At 41.6% G+C, this 23,123-nt stretch overlaps 1 protein-coding gene across 1 annotated transcript in view; it reads right to left on the reverse strand.

Moving 5' to 3' along the window:
* The window catches only part of LOC143988452 (uncharacterized), a 62,044-nt gene extending 50,038 nt beyond the window's left edge, over positions 1 to 12,006 (reverse strand). Inside the window, exon 1 of the mRNA XM_077488046.1 lies at positions 11,882 to 12,006. The gene's annotated coding sequence lies outside the window, so the exon portion shown is untranslated. The remainder of the gene's footprint in view (positions 1 to 11,881) is intronic.
* Positions 12,007 to 23,123: the final 11,117 nt, after the last annotated feature.

The raw sequence follows: 23,123 nt of genomic DNA on the forward strand, positions 1-23,123 counted from the left end.
GATGAGGGAGGAAATGGATACATTTTTCAGCCCGCTGGCTATTCCACATCTTTCGAAAGAAGATGGGGATATGCTAGATGGTCCCGTAACAATGGAAGAGATTCGGCGTATAGTACAAGAAATGGCAGGACAGAAAGCCCCAGGCCCAGATGGCCTTCCAGTGGAGGTTTACCGTCACTTTGGTGAGGTACTAATCCCAGAGCTCCTAAAAGTCCTTAACTGGGCGATAGAAGCAGGAGAACTACCTCCTTCAATGAGAGAATCAAATATAATAGTGCTGCCAAAGGAAAACAAGGACCCTCTTGCCCCTTCATCATATAGACCTATCTCCCTGTTGAACCTGGACGTAAAGATCCTAGCTAAGGTCTTGGCGAATAGATTGAACAGAGTGATAGGGAAAATTATTCATCCTGACCAATCGGGATTTATTCCTGGGAGATCTACAAATACAAATATAAGACGGGTCTTTTTGAACCTTCAGATACCCGTGGATGGAGATGGCCAGAGGGCTGTTTTATCCTTGGACGCTGCTAAAGCCTTTGATTCACTAGAGTGGAGATACTTGTGGAGAGTCTTGAGAGAATATAAGGTGGGCCCGGTATTTATAAAATGGGTTAAAATGTTATATAGATGTCCGGAAGCAAGAATTAGTGTTAACAACGAAAGCTCGGCTGGGATCCGATTGAAGAGAGGTACGAGGCAGGGGTGTCCCCTGTCTCCCCTCTTGTTCGCTATGGCGATCGAGCCTTTGGCTATATCCCTAAGATCAAATAAGAGGATAAAAGGTTTTAGGAGAGGTGAGGAAGAAGAAAAAGTAGTATTATTCGCAGATGATCTCCTTCTGCTTCTTGGAGACGCTCAGCATTCAATAGGGGAAGTGATGTATAGAATTACCAATTTTGGACATCTTGCGGGTCTAAAAATAAACTGGGATAAATCCTGTATATTGCCTATAGACCCATTAGACAGCCCCCTACCATGTGAAGCTGCACATATTCAGATAGTGAGTAAGATGAAATACCTGGGTATCTGCATCTCTAAAGATCCTAAGCAATATGTGATAAATAACTTGGTTCCACTGCTAGCCAAATTTAAACAAAAAATTAAGATCTGGAAGAAACTACCACTTTCAGTAGCGGGTAGATGCAATCTTATTAAAATGATTCTCTTACCGCAACTTCTCTATGTACTGCATAATTCTCCAGTATGGATATATAAGGACTGGTTCCATAAGATAGATTCCATATTTAGAGAATTAATGTGGAAGGGGGGACGAGCACGTATTGGGTTAAAGACTTTGCAACTTCCAAGTAACAGGGGGGGACTGGCGCTTCCACATCCATTTAATTACTTCATAGCAGCCCAGCTACAACACCTGGCAGGAGAGAAAGGGGAGGGAGGGGGGTGGAAAAAGGGATCTCCTCTCGAACAATTCCTCGGAAGACCGCTAGTAGTAGCATTAGAGGCAGGGGCATTCATCCGGGATGTTCCTACCTTAGGTTTAATGATTAAGGTGTGGGAGACAACCAAAAGAATACTAGGCTATGGGGGATTTACGGAATACTCCCCCTTATGGGCAAATAATAAGTTGGAAGAGGTTCTAAAAATAGGACAAGTAAGGGAATGGGAAAATAGGGGTATACACTTTGTTCATCAGATATATAAGGAGGGCAGAATGAAACAATTCCAAGAGCTAAGGAATCAGTTTTTAATTCCGAAAAATTCCTTTTTTAGATACTTGCAGATCAGACATGCTTTGAATAAACAGTTCCAGGGGACAGAGATGGTATGGAGTGAGATACCCGTAATAGAGGATGTACTGCGAGCGAAATCAGGGAAAGGTTTAATTTCTAAGGTGTATGTGGAGTTGTGTAATAAATCCCAGGAAAAAAAACAGGGTAAAAAAAACAGGAAAAAATGGGAATCCGATGTGGGTGACATCTCGGAAGATCAATGGGAGAGAATCCTTGAGGTGGCACCATGGGTGTCCATTTCTCCATCTCAAAAGTTTTCACATCTACTTTTACTGTATAGAGCGTATTACACCCCTAAGAGGTTGGCGCAATTTGGTAGAAGGAGTGATGCAGCTTGCCCTAGATGTGGAAGGACAGAAGGAGACATGATCCACATGTTTTGGAGATGTCCCAAGCTACATCGGTATTGGAGGGAGGTTGTGATGATAATTAGTGGGGTTTTTGAGATGGCAGTAGAAATGGAACCAAAGGGATGTGTGTTGGGATGGATCAAGGGGAGTAGTGACCCTAAGGATAGTAATTTAGCCAAAGTAAGGTGCCTCTTTCAGGCTAGGAAACTCATAGCCCAGAATTGGCAATCAGCCATACCCCCTACGAGCGGAGAGTGGGTGCAAAATATGAATAGGGTTATCCTTAAAGAGAGAGTGGCGTACATGAGACAAGGGGGTATTAAAAAATTTGATAAGATATGGAGGGAATGGTATGTAAAAATGATGAATGAAGGTATCTCTTAGTAAGAAGGAAGTATGATGAATGGGAGTGTATGAGTGGGGAAGGTGATGAATGTAGGAAGGGAAGGTTGGGTGGGGGATATGTAAACCGGTATTATGTTGTTATTGGCTTTTTATTGGAAGATTGTATGAGTTGTTTTGAATTGAAAAAGAAATTAATAAAGATATAAAGTAAAAAAAAAAAAGGGCACCTCAAACCAGGGTGTTCAGTGAGCTTCAGTTTAACCAGTTCCCGATGTACGTCGGCAGAATGGCACGGGCAGGCATATTTGCATACAGGTACGTCCATTTTTATATGCCGCCCTGCCATTGCGTGCGCGCCTCCGGCAGCACGCTCGCGTGCCGGTCGGGACCCCCGTGAGTCCAGTCGTGGTTCCCGCAGACTCGATTGCCGCGGGTATACCTGCGATCGTGTCACGGGGCGGCTGAATGGGGAGATGCCATTGTAAATAGCATCTCCCCGTTCTGCCTAGCAACAAGTGACGCTGATCTCTGCTCCATGTGATTGGAGCAGAGATCAGTGTTCACTAACACAATGCCCGGCCCCCCACAGTTAGTAACACGCCCCTAGGAACACTTAACCCCTACACCGCCACCCCTAGTTACACCCCTAGACACCCCTAGTTACACCCCTAGACACTTCATTGCCAGTGTCATTTGTATAGCACTGATTGCTGTATAAATGACAATGGTCCCAAAAATGTGTCAAAAATGTCCAATGTGTCTGCCATAATGTCGCAGTCACAATAAAAATCGCTGATCGCCGCCATTACTAGTAAAAAAAATCATTAATAAAAATGCCATAAAACTATCCCCTATTTTGTAAATACTATAACTTTTGCGCAAACCAATCAATAATCGCTTATTGCGATTTTTTTATCAAAAATATGTAGAAGAATGCCTATCGGCCTAAACTGAGGGACATTTTTTTTTATATATATATTTTGGGGGGATATTTATTATAACAAAAAGTAAAAAAAAAAATCAAAATTGACGCTCTATTTTTGTTTATAGTGCAAAAAATAAAAAAGCAGGGGTGATAAAATACCACCAAAAGAAGGCTCTATTTTTGGGAAAAAAAGAACGTCAATTTTGTTTGGGAGCCACTTTGCACGACCGCGCAATTGTCAGTTAAAGTGACGCAGTGCCGAATTGCAAAAAGTGGTCTGGTCTTAAGCCAGCAAAATGGTCCTGTCTGAAAGTGGTTAATGAGTATCTTAGAAACATCTCCACCCAGTGCCATCTACTGATGAATTTTGCTCAGAGAAGATCAATAAAGAATGTTCTGGCTAAAGTTTAAAAGTGCTAAATTGTGGCTTTGGGTGGCCTTGTCTCTGCTGAACAAATGAAACTGATATGTATGACATCCCGGAAAATGGTCCCATTTTTATCTGTTCCTGTACACAACATAGGAAGCTGGGGCAATCCCAAGTGACATTTATTGACCAATTTTGGCTCTGAGAAGGTCTACAGTGCTGAATATTTTCTGATGTAACACCAAGCAGCTATTTCAGGGCAAAGTGGAGACAGCTTTGACTTTGATAACTTATTGAAAATAAAAGGCCTCAGAAACTCAATGATATTTCTTTTTAATTTGATCTTTGTTTCTTATTACTTTTGACATGTACATAAAAACTAAGAAAATAAGTTCATAAATTTAATTCTGAGTTAAGTACCTAAATATACCATATTTACCAGCGTATAATTTTAAGAGGGAAGTTTCAGGAAAAAAACATATTTTTTAAATAAACAACTTTGAATTAAAATAAAGGTCAGTGCCCATCAATGCGGCCTGTTAAGTGCCCATCTGCAGCCTCCTCATTTCCCATAAATGCAGCCTGAGCAATACCCATCTGTAGCCTCAATGCAGCCTGATCAATGCCCATCTATCTGCAGCACATCTCATCAATGCAGCCTAAACAATGCCTATCTATCTGCAGCACTCCTCATCAATGCAGCCTGATCAATACCCATCTGCAGTAAATCTCATCAATGCAGCCTGATCAATGCCCATCTGCAGTAAATCTCATCAATGCAGCCTTATCAATACCCATCTGCAGCAAATCCCATCAGTGCAGCCTGATCAATGCCCATCTGCAGCCCATCTCATCAATGCAGCCTGATCAATGCCACTTTTTAGCCTCAATGCTCATCTGCAGCCTCACCATCGATGCAGCCTGGGCAGTGCAGGAAATCCCGAGCCGTCATCTCCTGTTTACTCGGCTCTTCCTCGGCTCTCATTCGGCTCTAACACACACACAGTCCACATCCGCCTTCGGCATTGGACCAGCTCCTGTGATAGACAGAACAATGGTCCAATGCCAGGGGTGGAGACGGGACTGTGTGTGAGGTGAGAGCTGAGTGAGAGCCGAGTTAGAACCAAGTAAACAGGAGGAGGGCCGGTGCTAAATCTAGGCAAACTAGGCAGCCGCCTAGGGCACACTGCTGCCTAGGGTACCCAGCCACTGGTGTTACTACTCTCTTCTCTCTGCAGCAAGCAACTAAGTCTCAGCATCAACAGGAAGCCACCACTCCATTCGTACATAATGTCAGAGGCACAGCATCGGAGGAGGACTGTGTCCCGACTCCCAAATGAATGGAAGCAAGCAAACATTAATTGATGGGCGCTGGTAGGCTGCATTTGATGGGTGCTGGTGAGGCTGCATTGATGGGCGCTGGTGGGCTGCATTTGATTAGCACTTCATTAAAAAGGTGGGGTGTACAAGGGCAGGGCAAAGGGGGTGGAGTGAGGAATGGAGCCAAGGAGGGGGGCAGTAAAATTAGGTTTCACCTAGGGTGTCAAAAATCCTTGCACTAGCCCTGAACAGGAGATGAGGTCTCGTGAATTCCGGTGAAGTTCATCCCCCTCATTCCCCTCCGAGGTACGCTATCGTTGTATAACATGTACCCGTAATTTTTCCCCCTATTTTTAGGGGGAAAAAGTGCGTGTTATACGCAGATAAATGAGGTAACTAAACATGCCCAATCACTACCATTTTAAGTGTAAACACATCCTGTAAAGTGGATTTTTTATTCAATTAGAAACCTTTCAGTGTATGGGCAAAAAAGAGTTTTTGTCTCACTGACACCATGTCTAAGAAGTCTTGAAGTACTTAGTACTCAGAGTAATACAATATGGATTAAAAAAATTGCACTTCACTACAAGGTTAGTGTGGGGCAATCAGGGTAACATGTGGCCTCATAGTATAGTCTGTAGAAGACTCTATAACAGGGGTCTCCAGACTTTTTAAACAAAGAGCCAGTTAACTTCCCTTCAAACTTTAGTGGGGCCAGACTGTGGCTAGTGGGAGTACAAAATGCCATGACATCGGTGGGAGTAAACAATGCTACATATAAGCTTGGTGGTCCAAGGGAGTAAAAATAATTGCATCATTGGTGTCAGTGAGAGGAATAGTGGACCATAACTGGTGTCAGTGGGAGAATTAGTTCCCTATCTCTGTTGTCAGTGGGAGGAATAGTACCCCATTGTTGGTGTCAGTGGGAGGAATAGTGCCCCATCTTTGGTGTCAGTGGAAGGAATAGTATCCCAAGGGCCAGATAAAAGCAAGAAAAGAACAACATTCAGCCCACAGGTCACAGTTTGAAAATATCTGCAATCTAACAACAGGGAGTCCAACTAGGAATTACTACTTCAGTAAAACAGTTAAGAACTTTTGGAATTACCTGGGATAATATTAATAAACTGTGTTTCTTTCAGTAAAGTCCAGGGTAGCTCTGGTAAAACAGGTGAACAGCTGGAGGGATTAAATGCTCCCAAAAACATGACCAACCTATTGAATCTGAAGAACTCTGGTAGCAATTGTAGAGGGTTTCCCAACAGTAAATTAGTCATTTGGAGAAGTTGCATGCTATAAGACCCCTGCCGGGCTGCCCACAAATTGGTTCTGGCAGTGGTATGCCTCTCACCTAGCTATAGATCATTTGTCCAACTACCTCCACCGCAACAGGTTTGGCCTCTCTGAGCCCCTGAGAAAGGTAAGCTAAAGAATTTGTCTTCAGTGGGCATGTCCAGAACCCCATGAAGATGTGGGAAATGGATTTAAAGGGATCTGCACTTGCAGACCTTTAGCATTGTGAGTAAATGAGCACTCTACTACAGCACCAACCCTTAATAACACATTGCAAGCTATAGGCCCCAAAAAGCACACAGTTTTAGTATAAAACCCATGGTAGTAAATTATACATTTATAAAATGATCTGCTTGTTGAATGATTTCAGTACCTTCACATATTATGTGACTCATAACTGACATTGTATGCGTAATGCTAGTCTTGAACTTCAGTTCTCAATCGGATACACGATGTTCCCCAATTTACATGAACAAATTAAGGTAGTGTACGCGATCAATATTACTGTGGTGAACATGCTGTGATAAGCCTGTGCCAATATTCTTCTCCAGAGATGGGAAAGTCTCAGAAGTCAGCCTGTATTTAAGAACAGTTCAGGAGAGTTTCATTCCCCAGGAGTAAAAGAACCAGATGGAGCACGAAATAAAATCTGTCCCATTGACTTTTCTTTTCTGAAGTGACTAGTATTTTCCTCCAAATCCCTGAATGTCTGTGAACAATCCCTGTCATTGCAAATGATGTGCTATTCAGACAATTACCAGAGTTATGGAGTTTGCAACTTAACAGATCTAACTATCAATTGAAAAGCTGGCAGAAACTAGTCACAGCAGGACTGCTGGCTTAAGACTTACCAAAACGATAGACATACACCAATAGAAAATGGAATACAGGCTCTTGATTCAAATCTAAGATGTATAGTGACAGTATCTAGGTCACATACAGTATATTAGATACATATAAGTATATATATATATATATATATATATATATATATCACTTTAAATTACATAAATCAGTTAAATAGCAATATCAGGTAACATTCAACAAAATATACGAGCTAGATAAATGTATACATTTTTGTTAGCCACTACTTTAACATTTTTCCCAGTTCAGCCTTGTCATCTAATGAACAGCAACATCCACCACAATTTCATATTTCTCAATATGGCCTTTTCTTGGGCTTTTTAATGGAAAAATATGGGAAAAATATTTTCTATTGACCGCCTACACACACCACCTAAGCACATATCTAGAAAGTTGTCCAGGTGAAAATATTACAGAAAGAAAATATATACCGTATATACTCGAGTATAGGCCGACCCGAATATAAGCCGAGGCCCCCAATTTACCCCAAAAAAACTGGGAAACTTATTGACTCGTGTATAAGCCGAGGGTGAGACATGCCTGTCCATCCCTGTGTGTCCGTCCATCCCTGTGTGTCCATCCATCCCTGTGTGTGTGTCCGTCCATCCCTGTGTGTGTGTCCGTCCATCCCTGTGTGTGTGTCCGTCCATCCCTGTGTGTGTGTCCATCCATCCCTGTGTGTGTGTCCATCCATCCCTGTGTGTGTGTCCATCCATCCATCCCTGTGTGTGTGTCCGTCCATCCCTGTGTGTGTGTCCGTCCATCCCTGTGTGTGTGTCCGTCCATCCATCCCTGTGTGTGTGTCCATTCATCCATCCCTGTGTGTGTGTCCATCCATCCATCCCTGTGTGTGTGTCCATCCATCCCTGTGTGTGTGCCCATCCATCCATCCATCCCTGTGTGTGTGTCCATCCATCCCTGTGTGTGTGTCCATCCATCCCTGTGTGTGTGTCCGTGCAGCCTTGTGTGTCCAGCCTACCTGTGTCCCGAGCCTGTGTCCCGAGCCTCCGTCCCGTGCCTCCGTCGTCCCGTGCCTCCGTCGTCCCGTGCCTCCGTCCCGTGCCTCCGTCGTCCCGTGCCTCCGTCCCGTGCCGAGCCTCCGTCCTTCTGCCATGCCAGGATCGCCGCTCTTTGTCGGCGCCTCGGCGGCCATTCCTCTGTTCAAAAGCCGCGCCTCCGTCTGTGATAGGCGGAACACTCAATTTCCCAGCAGTCTGTGTTCCGCCTATCACGGACATCCTCTCATCCTCGTCCGTAGTATGAGGATGAGCGGATGTCCGTGATAGGCGGACCACTGACTGCTGGGAAATTGAGTGTTCCGCCTATCACAGACAGAGGCGCGGCTTTTGAATAGTAGAATGTCCGCCGTCTGTCTGCTCGACACGCTGATCGGGCAGGCAGACGGCGATGACTCGAGTATAAGCCGAGGGGGGCACTTTCAGCCTCAAAAAAGAGGCTGAAAATCTCGGCTTATACTCGAGTATATACGGTAAACATATTTAAGTACTGCAGGAAGAAAGCTTTGAATGGACAGGGAGGCCAAAGATGAAAAAAGAGATTAGACCTTAGGTTTTCAACCTTGGGGTACTACCAATTTTGGAGTGAACAGGGAGTTAGACAATGAAAAACGCCTTTTTTGTTCGTTTTTAAATATGTTTTAAGTTACATTTGAGGACCTTTGGTACAAGATACACAAGATATACTCTATGCAGATATGGTTGAAAATGTTTTATTGGTTATAGATTTTCTCCAGATGTCAGCTCTCCAGCAAATTGCCATAGACTATTTAGGACAACAGAGAAGCAGTGGGAATTCTTTTAACCTTCAGCTTGTGCCTAATTTGTAATATCCAAGTGGTGTCTGGCAATGACCACTTGCCTCCTTCGCTTTTTACCTGATGTGCAATTAAACATGTAGAATACTTCTCTCGTTGGCTCGTTACAAGACTTTGACTGGACATGGAGGGGATGTTTGCTGTCTGAACATTTTGTATATTATGAAAATTAATTCAGGATATTGTAAAGGTTTCTTTTAATCTGCATCTATATAGCTATCTATACACAGTTAACTCTTTGTACTTAGTATATACCTAAATGGGGGTCTAACAATTCTCCCACAGGAGCTTTTTGAAGATTTTGTCCACCAGCAGTGCAATAGCCTGTGAGAAAAGCATCATGAGCATTTGAATGCTAAAGATAAGGTGTTAAAAATAAAATAGTCCAAACAAGTGATATCTCCAATGGGTAATATATAGAGTAGGGCCAGTAAAGTGGTATTAGAGGCACCACATCTGGGGGTGTACAACAGTCTTGAGAAAATAGGAGATTGGATTTTTGAGGTACCAACTGGTCCCACACACTCACATACCCCTATGAGGTGTGGCAGCACAGCAACAGAGCAATAGGACATCCTGGACTTTGGACTGGTGAGTCAATCTTATTCAAATGATGAGAGGTAATATGGGGCAGAATAGGAGAACCTACCACAGATCTCCAGAACTTAAAATATGGTACAAAATGCTTACATATCCACATAATTCAAATCATCCTATTCTGATCTAGCCATAGGCTTTATAATGACTCATATTTAGTTGTAAATATTCAATTCTAAACATGCCTATTAAACTTTTTTAATATTTAACAAAGGTTACATTTTAACTAAATGTATTTAATATAATTTACGACATCAAATATAACAATAACCAAGAAAAAAAAATAGTTAACCTATAAGTCTGACTATAGCTTTTACCATGTATTAAAAAATTAGTGGAGTTAAATCTGAAATGAGCATGCAATTTCTTACAGAAAAAAACCTGTTGTTAATGCATGTTATTTTCTATAATCCATTCAACAATATGGCACAAAGCATAAATGTTGAGAATAGTAAAGGAATTTAATTTGTCAAAAAAAAAGGGATGTGATCAATCCTGACCAGGTCACTGGAACCTGGGGATCCAAATCTTATTGGTGTCTCATAAGCTAGTCCTGGAGCAACACAAACAATTGATTACTGTACATGACTAAAATAGTTTTAATCATATTCTATCCATTTCCCAGGTAAACATGGAAAAGATAATATGTTATATTTGTAATTAAACAGGTTCTCCTTGCACTCATTTCTGTTAGTTAAAACATCTGCTTCAAAACTAGCGATTGATCAGGTATGGTTGTGATAATTTTGGCTACCCGTACGCTTGGTGTATTTTTCTTCTTTTTTTTTTTTTTACTAGCAACACAATAACTCTGTGCTTATTTAGTGATAATTATATAGTATGGTGTTAACAGACAATAATTCATGCTGATTTGTGATAAAATGGCCTGGCAAGGCTTGCAGAGATTATCAACCATGTGTACCAATCTCTGTTAGAACACTTTAGCAAAACTGCAATTAAGATAAGAATCATAGGAGTTGGGATTTAGTGACTGTAGAGAGAATCAGCAAAAATCTTGAGCTTTATCACATATGTACAGTACGTGTGACCTTATTTATTTTAAGACTTGTGTAGATGGGTTTCAAATTCAGAAGCGAGTCATACGGTGCTTCTGAAATGTTTTGATGTGCATTTGTTGCTTTGATTTGCCATTCTTTTCCTCAAGTAGTTGCTTCAAGCTGCTATTGAGTTGCATCCAGCTGCTTCTGAGTTGCATCAAGCTTCAATAAACTGCTTTTGTATTCACACCCATTTCTAAGTGGATAAAAAGCAGCTCTGATGCAAACAAAGACGTATGTACATGCGACCTAGAGCTGATAATATTTGTGGAGGCCATTAAGGTGTTTCTGCAATATAGGAAGTACTTTATAGATACGCATGAGCTGTTTACAACTTCATTGCCAAAATTCAGGCCTCCCATGGGAAGTGCCACTTGTCTGGGTTTTTTGATTGTCCCCCGTGAATCTTTGCTGCCAATACAATAGACTTTTATATGTCTTTAGTGAATATGTTCTGATAAGTTGAAGAAAGACCACTGTAAATACCAGTACATTGTAGTATATGTTTTCTATATTTATTTGTAATTTATGCAACTTCTGTTTTTTTTTTTTTTACTTGCCATCAAATTCCAAATTCTAATATTTTTTTAAATGGCGAATGGAGAAGACGTTTTTGTACATACTGCAGACATAATACAGATAAAATTAAAAAGAACATAACATATAAGGTTATAAAAGGATAGGCACAGCAAGATATTCATTAATTCTGATACTAAAATAAATTATTTAAACAGAGACCAGTAACTGAAGTGCAAAGTATGTATAACACTGAACACAAAAGTACAAGGCAAACAGAATATGCTTCAGCATTCTATAATATTCTAAACACTATGGCTCATTGTCTTACTTTTTGTAATGAATGTCAATGTCACCAGGGTGACTGTCAGCCCAAGCACTTGCAGGGCTTGTGATGTATTCACATCCTCCCAGTCCTGCGGTCAAGGTCTGAATGTTCTTATTGAACAGAGTGCATAGACTTGCCAGTCACGAATTGTGTTTTGTGAAATAAAGATATTTCAGTTGCAGGAACGGCATTGCCAATTATACTTTGCAATTGTGATTTCTTAGCTGGTCCCAAATGTTAATCAGTCCACCACATATACTCTGAGTCCTTTCAACTCACATAGGGTAAGAAGGGCAAATATATAAAACAAGCATCATTGTTATTTCTTACCTGATGCCTTCTCTTTTTATCATGAATACAGTTCTTGAAAGGCGCATTGGAACATCCATCATGGACTTTACTACAAAGTAATCTATTTAACTGCTTCCGTCATACTTGTTCAGCCAATAGAATAGGGAGGGAGCAGCAGTAATGCTGCGGTGTTTGAGCAAGCCTTTTAAATGTGATACTCATGAAGTTGTAATCTGAGCAAACTCTTATGTATTGACTCCTGTTCTGTTCTGTTTTACGCTATGCTATCTTCTTTTAGAGTGAGCGACAATCTGTGGCACAAAACAAATTGCTGTACAGTCTACTAAACAAACTGTTGGTACAAGTTGATATGCATACTATCATTGCCAACATCATAACTGTTCATTTCACTATTGTAATGCAAATTTGTCATATGTAAGGTAAGATCACAGTGCTGCAATGACGACTGAAACACAAAACAAGTCACTTTTACTTGTTATATTTATACTGCCAGCATTAAGTATTCAGTAGTGGAAAATGGAATTGTACGTATATCATGTCTATCAAATATCTATTTAGCAATAAAAAGCATTTTGAACTACTTTTTTTTGCAACTGTAATGTCGCGTACACATGACCAGACTTAGGTCCGACAGACTTTCGACGGAGTTCTGACTGAGTTCTGACAGAGTTCTGACGGACTTTCCGAATGAACGGACTTGGCCACACACAATCACACCAAAGTCCGACGGATTTGAATGTGATGACGTACGACCGAACTAGAATAAGGAAGTTCATAGCCAGTAGCCAATAGCTGCCCTCGCATCGGTTTTTGTCCGTCGGACTAGCACACACACGAGCGGATTTCTCGGTAGGAACTGGGTCCGGCGGAGTTCTGGCGGAAAAATTTGAAACATGTTCCATTTCTAAAGTCTGTCAGACTTTTGCAAATCAAAAGTCCGCTGCAGCCCACACACGATCGAATAGTCTGCCGGAATCATTCTGTCAGACTTTTGATGTTGAAAAGTCTGGTCGTGTGTACGCGGCATTACAAAAAAGTATGTATAAAGAAACATTTAAATGTCTTGAGTATATTTATTGGACTCTTTAAGCCTATTAGTCTTTAAAAAAAAAGTAGTGTAGTGGCACTGGCTGGCTGGCAGGATTGAGGATAGTGTATAGATGTCACCAAGGTTTCTCACTAACATATGGTAAGAGGCTCCAGGATTTGCATTCACTTTTTGTTTTCTCAGACCTTAATGCATTCTGAACTGGGTACTCGGGACTGGAGGCTTTGTAGATCTTTGGGTTGGGATAAGCCTTCATTCCTAGGCCCATACTTTCCCTGGTAGACAGACCTCATTATTAGTCTCAGCAATCCACAGGACTTTCTATAGGTAAAAGACTGATGCTGAAGGCGTTCTCTTTTACTCGCTGTACTGTAAATGCCTACTGCTGGGGGAAAAGACTAAAAAAAACACAAAAAAACTAGCAAAACACTAATGTATATGTGATGCCTGTGCTTCAGGAACCCATTAGGCACACCATATTAAAGAGGAAGTAAACTGTGCCCAAGTTTCTTATTTAAAAAATAAATAAAAAAAATAAAAACCTGCAAAGTAAAGGCATAATGTACTAGTATGCATTGCGTACTGGCACATTATGAAATACTTACCTTAAAATTAAGCCCTGCACTGCCACGCTGTGAGCTCTGACAGACACTTCCATCTTGACCCGGTCTTCCTTCTGGGTTTGCATCCTCCAGCCATCTGATTGGCCACACCCTGATTACCTCCATGACTCCTGTGCATGTGCACAGGAGTCATAGACCATTGCATGGAGCTCCGAAGGGATGGCATCGGTATACCGTCCCTTCAGAGCACATGAGCCGGTGATATCACCAGTTGCATGAACTGTAAATATCTCCTAAACTGTGAAAGTTCAGGAGATATTCATAGTATCTACAGATAAGCCTTATTATAGGCTTACTTGTAGGTAAAAATAAACAGAATGGGTTTACATTCACTTTAATCAAGGACTGACAGAAATATAGTAAGAGGACAAGCAAATGATTTTGGTTTTGCTATGGAGTTGCTATACAAAGCCCTCCTGCACTGAATTGTGTTTATTTAATGGCATACTGAACAATCCAGCTTGAACTGTTCCTGAGTATCCTAGTCTTGTGCACAGTTGCAACTACAGTTGTGCCTGTCCCTTTTATAATATGCACTTAAGGAAGTTTAGATGACAGTCTGGGAATTATATGTGTTATGGTCAGCTTATCTCCTTTAACCACATTTCTGTATCAAACCAGACAGATCTAAGAAATGCATTTTATTCTTAACAGACTAAAAGCATGCTGCAGAAAGCATAAATGCTGGCCAGCGCTCATTATATTTGCTTTGTCAAGTAAAATGTGTCTACTAGCCTTGCAAGTGTGACACACAGGCCACACTGTTCCCTTATAGAAAAAAATATATTTTTGCTCTAGAGTCTTCTGTAATCCAATTTACTTTTTGAAGAACCATAACTTTAATGAATATTAAGTACTGGCTACAGGAACCAAAGATGTAGTCAACCATCTGAAGATTGTATATACATAAAACCTGTTACACTTCTCCAATACAGGAATTTTTAGCAGAATGGTGAAGTGTAAAAACTGTTTGTATATGCAGTAAGGCGTGCTTGTTGTATTCACTGTGGAACCTAAGGAGTTAATCTCTGCATTGTGTAAAAAGGCTGTTTGATCCTGTCTTCTCTGATCCTCTTTTTCTTGCATTGTCTCCAAAACATGTCCGGATAAGACTGAGTTACTGAAGTCAGGCTGCACATGCTCAGTTTGGCGTGTATTTCTAGAGTTTTTTTTTCTTAGGAGAGTGCATGTGGGCACAGGGCCAATCAGCACTGTCCAGACAGAGGGTCAGTAGTCCTGTATCCTGATAGGAAAGCCAGTGCAGTATGAAAAACCCTCCTACAAGTTTTAACAAGGCACTGATAGAAATCACAAGACTGCTATATACTACTGATGAGAAAGGGTATTTAGCAGTTAATATCTACTAAAATGATTGCATTACCATGTCATGTGTACTGTGGGAGACCAGATATAGTGAGTGTAGGGTCCTGGGTTTAGTAACACTTTAAATATATATCAGCCAACAAAAGTGCAATTAACCAAAATATACTATAACTCAGTATAAATGTCTCAATAAATATATCCTGTCACCTACCTGAAAAATATTTTTCTTCCTAGCTATATTCTATAAACTACTACTTTCTCTGCCCTCCATATCAGGACAACAGCCCAAGGCTAACAACCCTGGCTTCCTCCGTTGATACAGGAGTATTTGCAGGATTACCAGGAGAAAATAAAGCAAAGTAACTTGAAAAAAGAAAGCAAATGCCGCCACCTCACCAAACTCTAGTTATCTTCAATACATTACATTTTTGGTTTGGGGTTTAGATACACTTTAAGATTTTGACATTATTGACACCATCTATCCATCAGCAGTTGTAGATAGAAGTTACCAATGTCTGGATTTTAATGAGATTTAGTAGATGATATTCATGTGTGGGACTGAGATCTTGTTTCTTAAAGCGGAGGTCCACCCTAAAGTGGACCTTCCGCTCATCGGAACCCTCCCCCCCTCTGGCGCCACAATTGGCACCTTTCAGGGGGGAGGGGGGTGCAGATACCTGTACAGTACAGGTATCTGCACCCACTTCCGGGATAGCTCTCTGCGGAAAGGGGCGTAGATTACGCCCCTTTCCGAAAGTCCCCCACTGCCTGCTGGGAAACACACAGTTCCCAGTCCATCCTTATTGCGCAGTGCGACTCGCGCATGCGCAGTAGGGAACCGGGAAATGAAGCCGAAAGGCTCCACTTCCTGATTCCCATACCCAAGATGGCGGCGGCAGCACCCGAGAGACGATCGAGAGATCGGCTTCGGGTGCCGACATCGCGGGCGCGCTGGACAGGTAAGTGCCACTATTTTAAAAGTCAGCAGCTGCAGTATTTGTAGCTGCTGGCTTTTAAAAAAAAAAAACGCGGACCCCCGGTGGACTCCCGCTTTAAGCCAGTCATAGACGGAGCAATTTTCTTTCCTGCAACCATGGGTTGCAGAAAAGAAAAAGAGAACACAGTGATTACTGCTAGTGGTTATAATAGCCATTAGCAATAATCACATGTAAAATCCGACAGACTGCCCATACATAGTTCAAATCCCAGCAGATCCCTATTGATTTGAACCCTCTATGGTCAGCTTTAGTAAGATTTATTACCAGCAAGCTGCAAATATATATATATATATATATATATATATATATATATATATATATATATATATATATATATAAATTGTATTGTGTTCATAAAAAATGCACCTTCATTTCCTGCTTACATTGTGATGCCATGTACACAGTGCATATACTCTAAATACTTAATGGTAAGAAAATTTTGGAGGTGCAAACCGAATTTTCACAAAGAAGGGGGATAAAATAAACATTATAGACCGCTGAATCATAATCACTGGTATATGTCATGAAAATGTGCGAATTCAAAATGTGTACTATGGTGTCCCAATATAGCATAGTACAAATCGAGTTTACAGATAGTAGGTGGTGCACAGAGACAGAAAGTTCCAGTGTTTTCAATGAGGTGCTTGTAGCCACATTATTGTACTTGTAACAAAAATAAATGAGTACAGTCCATAATACCTTTTTTATGTGCACTAAGGCCGCGTACACACGCGGGGACTGTTCGGCCAACTTTGTCCGTCAAACAGTTTCGGCAAACAGTCCGCTCAAAATTAGCATGGACGGACATGGCCACACACGACGTACGAACAGTTTGCTGAAACCGTGCGCGATGACGTGAACGGCACGTACGACGGGACGAAAAATACGACGTCCTATACACTGCATTATAACTTTCGGCGTGTAAATCCTTTCTGAGCATGCGCGGAACTTAGTTTGTCGAACAAGCCTACACACGAGGGAACTGTTCACTGAAACAAGGTTTCAGCGGACAGTTTTTCGGAAATTCCGAAAAACCTTGTTCAGCGGACTGTTCGCTGAAACTGTCCGCTGAACGCCCACACACGGGCGGACTGTCCGCCGAAACACTGTTCAGCGGACAAAGTTGGCCGAACAGTCCCCGCGTGTGTACGCGGCCTTACATCCAAATTTTCATGACAAGCTTTCGGTGTGGACCTTCTTCAAGGTCCAAGCAGTACTAATACGGGAAGTTTTAGCAGAATGTTAAAGTGTTACTAAACCCACAACAGTAAAATCAGTCTGTATATGCAGTAAAACATGCTTGTTATACTCACCTTGAAACCTAAGGGGTTAATTTCCACATTGTGTAATAGGCTGTTTGAGCCTTACTTCTCTGATCCTCCCCTTCTTGCACAGTCCCCAATCCATCTGCTGACAGAACAGAGCCTTGGGGGCAAGCTGCACATGCTCAGTTTGATGTGTATTGCTAAAGAGATTTTTTCGGGAGTGCATTTGCTCAGCACAGGGCCAATCAGCACTGTCCAGACAGAGTGCCAGGAGTCCTGCAGCCTCATATGACAATCAGAGGAGAATGGAAACTCCTCCTACAAGCTTTAACCAGACACTGATACAAGTCGCAAGACTGCTCTAACTGCTGATGAGAAAATGTATTTAGCAGATTATATTTACTAAATATTAGAGATTTTTTGGGGGGGAAAAAGACCAAAGGAATTCATACATGGAACATCATAACCATGGTTCGCCTTAAAGTCACCCAATAGATTGATGGACTGTCTTGATACCAAGTTTATATAAAAAATACAAATATTTATTATTACTTATAAAAGAGTTTTGTTACAAAAAAAAGGGAAAATTTATACATACAAAAGTAAATACATATTATGACTATAACATAGACAAAATTTGTTACGACAATATTTTGTGTCCAATACGGTCTTTGGTTTCTCTACTAGTTTCGCGACTACTCTGTCGCTTCTTCAGGAGACCTTTTTTGTCTAGAACGAAATTTATCACATATTACTTAACAAACAACAATATTTATTTCAAAGTATTTGATGTATTGTTTATAGTCAGTTTAATAAGAGAAGGGAAAAGATATGAACACGAAGCATGTAGCTCACCACCATGCAGATATCGGAGGACAACTGGAGTTCGGGTAGTCCTTACCGAGTTAGGCAATTGACCACCCTTTGGGGCGGACACGGGAGGTTCAAAATCAGCTACAAAACAATAGTAGGAAATTTTTAAATAATAGATATATATATGTAAACGACTTACACAGCTTCAACGTGGACATTTATGTCACAGTTTGGGTATAAAGATTACATACCAATATAGCCAGGAGCTTTGAAAGAAGCAGCATGGGTAAAAGTGAAGCAGTGCGGCAGTTCCGATGGACATTGAAGTCCGGGTACAATTATCGGTATGCCAGGAAAGCCCAGAAGGATATATCTATTGGATCTAATGCACGGTGGACATTGTGTCTATGTCAAAGGGAGAGTCCAAATCTTTGCCCAAACTGTCGTCGGTGTGCGGTGTTGACCTAGTAAAAATTTCGTTCGGTCAACCGAGTATATAGATTTAATTCTGGGGTACATAATGTATAAGGGAATTCATACCGATCGACAGCGTCTCTCCTGCACCTCCTTCGTCCGAACGACAGTTTTGGCCTGAAAGCTCCCCGTTCTTCGTTTCGCACGCTGTAAAGGAGCGCCATGATTGCGCGCCTTTAACCTCCAACCCGGCGGCGTCACGAACACGGCGCGAGCGCCGGGCTATGACGTCGCCGGGTCCGCCGCTCCTACTGCGCATGCGCCAATACGTGGCGACGCATATCAGCCATAGTCACCTAGGAAACCATCGGTGACTACTTGCTGAGGCGGACCTGTTGCCACCCACTGTGTGGGGGCCTATCAGGACCGCCGGAGAGGCGCATGCCCGCCCCTGGGAGTCTCCTCCCATACTCCATACTAGGTCCTACAACAGCATGATTAGAGCATTACATGCCTCGTTTTACACTGTGAATAGACATTAAGAAAAAAGGGGGTAAGCCAAAAAAGCATTACAACTATTACAATGGCAACATTTTGTTACATATTGTTATATATGCAATTCTCACCAATACGTTAACTTGGTCTGTGGAAAGATAATGCGAAATCATAATTAGATAAATGACTGAATTAGAGTATTAAAACAAAACAAAATAGACACCTTTGTCCACATGGTGCACTGATGACCAGACACCAGAAATTTGTGGTGGTGTCAGAGGAAAAAACAGTGGGTCAGGCCGTCAAGATACCATACAGACTGAGGGACTGGGGTAAACAAGAAGAAACAACTGATAAATAAAAGTATAGATTTTTCATTTGAGAAAATACTTATATGTTTTTGTTTCGTTCAAGCCTGGCAGGACCAGAGTGTCTAAACGTTCTATCCATAGGGTTTCTCGTTTTAAAATCTCTCTGTCCCAGTCCCCCCCACGGGTGTCTTCGCGAACTACTTCGAGGACAAAGAATTTAACCACTTGGGGCTGATACCGATGATGAATGCCTATGTGGCGACCCACTGCAGTGAGCTTACCGCCCGATGAGTAGTAAAGATGGTCTCCTATACGTTGGCGAAATTCCCTAATAGTTTTACCTACGTAAAACGCTCCGCAAACACATATCATTAAATAGACAACACCTTTTGTGTCACAACTGGCATAGAAAGATGGAAGAAAAACTTCTCCATTTGGGAGATTATAGGTGGTTCCCTCTGATATCCACGGACATCGAGGGCAGCTCCCACAAGGGTGAGTGCCGCGAGGACCTTGCCGATTTAATTCGGAAATTTGATAGTGGCTTCTGGTAAGTTTGTCACCAAGGGTAGCTGCTCGTTTGAAAACCAATTCAGGAGTTTGTCTAATATATTTATTTAAAGTATGATGGTCTGTTAGAAGATGCCAATGTTGTGATAGAATGTTTCTAAGGATATTTTGGTGTGCAGAGTATTTTGTGATGATCTTAACTGTGGGGGGGTGGGCTGGTCTGGAGGGGCCGTAGAGTAGAGATTCTCACGTGCGCCCATAGGCTTTATTGAATGCTTTTCTCAAATTTGATCGTGAGTAACCTCTATTAAGGAGGCGCTCCTGTAAATTCTTTGCTTGAATCAGAAATTTCTGGTCTGTGGTGCAGTTTCTTCTTGTGCGTAGGTATTGGGCGTATGGTATGCTGCGTATTAGGGGGCGGGGATGCGAGCTTTTGGCATGTAGTAAGGTATTTCCAGATGATGGCTTACGGTAAAGATCAGTAATTAGTTTACCCGAATTGTCTTTAATGATGTTGAGATCCAAAAAGGCAATTTGGGTTAAATGATATGTATATGTGAATTTAAGGTTGAACGTATTTACGTTTAATATTTTAACAAATTCTTCTAAAGCCTGGGCAGTACCTGTCCGGTACTGCCCAGGCTTTAGAAGAATGACAGGTACTGCCCAGGCTTTAGAAGAATTTGTTAAAATATTAAACGTAAATTTAATTACTGATCTTTACCGTAAGCCATCATCTGGAAATACCTTACTACATGCCAAAAGCTCGCATCCCCGCCCCCTAATACGCAGCATACCATACGCCCAATACCTACGCACAAGAAGAAACTGCACCACAGACCAGAAATTTCTGATTCAAGCAAAGAATTTACAGGAGCGCCTCCTTAATAGAGGTTACTCACGATCAAATTTGAGAAAAGCATTCAATAAAGCCTATGGGCGCACGCGAGAATCTCTACTCTACGGCCCCTCCAGACCAGCCCACCCCCCCACAGTTAAGATCATCACAAAATACTCTGCACACCAAAATATCCTTAGAAACATTCTATCACAACATTGGCATCTTCTAACAGACCATCATACTTTAAATAAATATATTAGACAAACTCCTGAATTGGTTTTCAAACGAGCAGCTACCCTTGGTGACAAACTTACCAGAAGCCACTATCAAATTTCCGAATTAAATCGGCAAGGTCCTCGCGGCACTCACCCTTGTGGGAGCTGCCCTCGATGTCCGTGGATATCAGAGGGAACCACCTATAATCTCCCAAATGGAGAAGTTTTTCTTCCATCTTTCTATGCCAGTTGTGACACAAAAGGTGTTGTCTATTTAATGATATGTGTTTGCGGAGCGTTTTACGTAGGTAAAACTATTAGGGAATTTCACCAACGTATAAGAGACCATCTTTACTACTCATCGGGCGGTAAGCTCACTGCAGTGGGTCGCCACATAGGCATTCATCATCGGTATCAGCCCCAAGTGGTTAAATTCTTTGTCCTCGAAGTAGTTCGCGAAGACACCCGTGGGGGGGACTGGGACAGAGAGATTTTAAAACGAGAAACCCTATGGATAGAACGTTTAGACGCTCTGGTCCCGCCAGGCTTGAACGAAACAAAAACATATAAGTATTTTCTCAAATGAAAAATCTATACTTTTATTTATCAGTTGTTTCTTCTTGTTTACCCCAGTCCCTCAGTCTGTATGGTATCTTGACGGCCTGACCCACTGTTTTTTCCTCTGACACCACCACAAATTTCTGGTGTCTGGTCATCAGTGCACCATGTGGACAAAGGTGTCTATTTTGTTTTGTTTTAATACTCTAATTCAGTCATTTATCTAATTATGATTTCGCATTATCTTTCCACAGACCAAGTTAACGTATTGGTGAGAATTGCATATATAACAATATGTAACAAAATGTTGCCATTGTAATAGTTGTAATGCTTTTTTGGCTTACCCCCTTTTTTCTTAATGTCTATTCACAGTGTAAAACGAGGCATGTAATGCTCTAATCATGCTGTTGTAGGACCTAGTATGGAGTATGGGAGGAGACTCCCAGGGGCGGGCATGCGCCTCTCCGGCGGTCCTGATAGGCCCCCACACAGTGGGTGGCAACAGGTCCGCCTCAGCAAGTAGTCACCGATGGTTTCCTAGGTGACTATGGCTGATATGCGTCGCCACGTATTGGCGCATGCGCAGTAGGAGCGGCGGACCCGGCGACGTCATAGCCCGGCGCTCGCGCCGTGTTCGTGACGCCGCCGGGTTGGAGGTTAAAGGCGCGCAATCATGGCGCTCCTTTACAGCGTGCGAAACGAAGAACGGGGAGCTTTCAGGCCAAAACTGTCGTTCGGACGAAGGAGGTGCAGGAGAGACGCTGTCGATCGGTATGAATTCCCTTATACATTATGTACCCCAGAATTAAATCTATATACTCGGTTGACCGAACGAAATTTTTACTAGGTCAACACCGCACACCGACGACAGTTTGGGCAAAGATTTGGACTCTCCCTTTGACATAGACACAATGTCCACCGTGCATTAGATCCAATAGATATATCCTTCTGGGCTTTCCTGGCATACCGATAATTGTACCCGGACTTCAATGTCCATCGGAACTGCCGCACTGCTTCACTTTTACCCATGCTGCTTCTTTCAAAGCTCCTGGCTATATTGGTATGTAATCTTTATACCCAAACTGTGACATAAATGTCCACGTTGAAGCTGTGTAAGTCGTTTACATATATATATCTATTATTTAAAAATGTCCTACTATTGTTTTGTAGCTGATTTTGAACCTCCCGTGTCCGCCCCAAAGGGTGGTCAATTGCCTAACTCGGTAAGGACTACCCGAACTCCAGTTGTCCTCCGATATCTGCATGGTGGTGAGCTACATGCTTCGTGTTCATATCTTTTCCCTTCTCTTATTAAACTGACTATAAACAATACATCAAATACTTTGAAATAAATATTGTTGTTTGTTAAGTAATATGTGATAAATTTCGTTCTAGACAAAAAAGGTCTCCTGAAGAAGCGACAGAGTAGTCGCGAAACTAGTAGAGAAACCAAAGACCGTATTGGACACAAAATATTGTCGTAACAAATTTTGTCTATGTTATAGTCATAATATGTATTTACTTTTGTATGTATAAATTTTCCCTTTTTTTTGTAACAAAACTCTTTTATAAGTAATAATAAATATTTGTATTTTTTATATAAACTTGGTATCAAGACAGTCCATCAATCTATTGGGTGACTTTAAGGCGAACCATGGTTATGATGTTCCATGTATGAATTCCTTTGGTCTTTTTCCCCCCAAAAAAATCTTCAATATACAAGGATGAGGATACCATATACTTTTCTTTTATAATTAGGCACAATCTCATAACTACTAAATATTAGAATATATTTACTATTGCATTTCAATGTTCTGTGTACTGTGGGAGACCAGATATAGTGAAT

This window comes from Lithobates pipiens, unplaced genomic scaffold (genome assembly GCF_037356315.1).
Source record: "Lithobates pipiens isolate NorthernLeopardFrog02 unplaced genomic scaffold, aLitPip1_a1.2 Scaffold_18, whole genome shotgun sequence".
Taxonomy (NCBI): domain Eukaryota; kingdom Metazoa; phylum Chordata; class Amphibia; order Anura; family Ranidae; genus Lithobates; species Lithobates pipiens.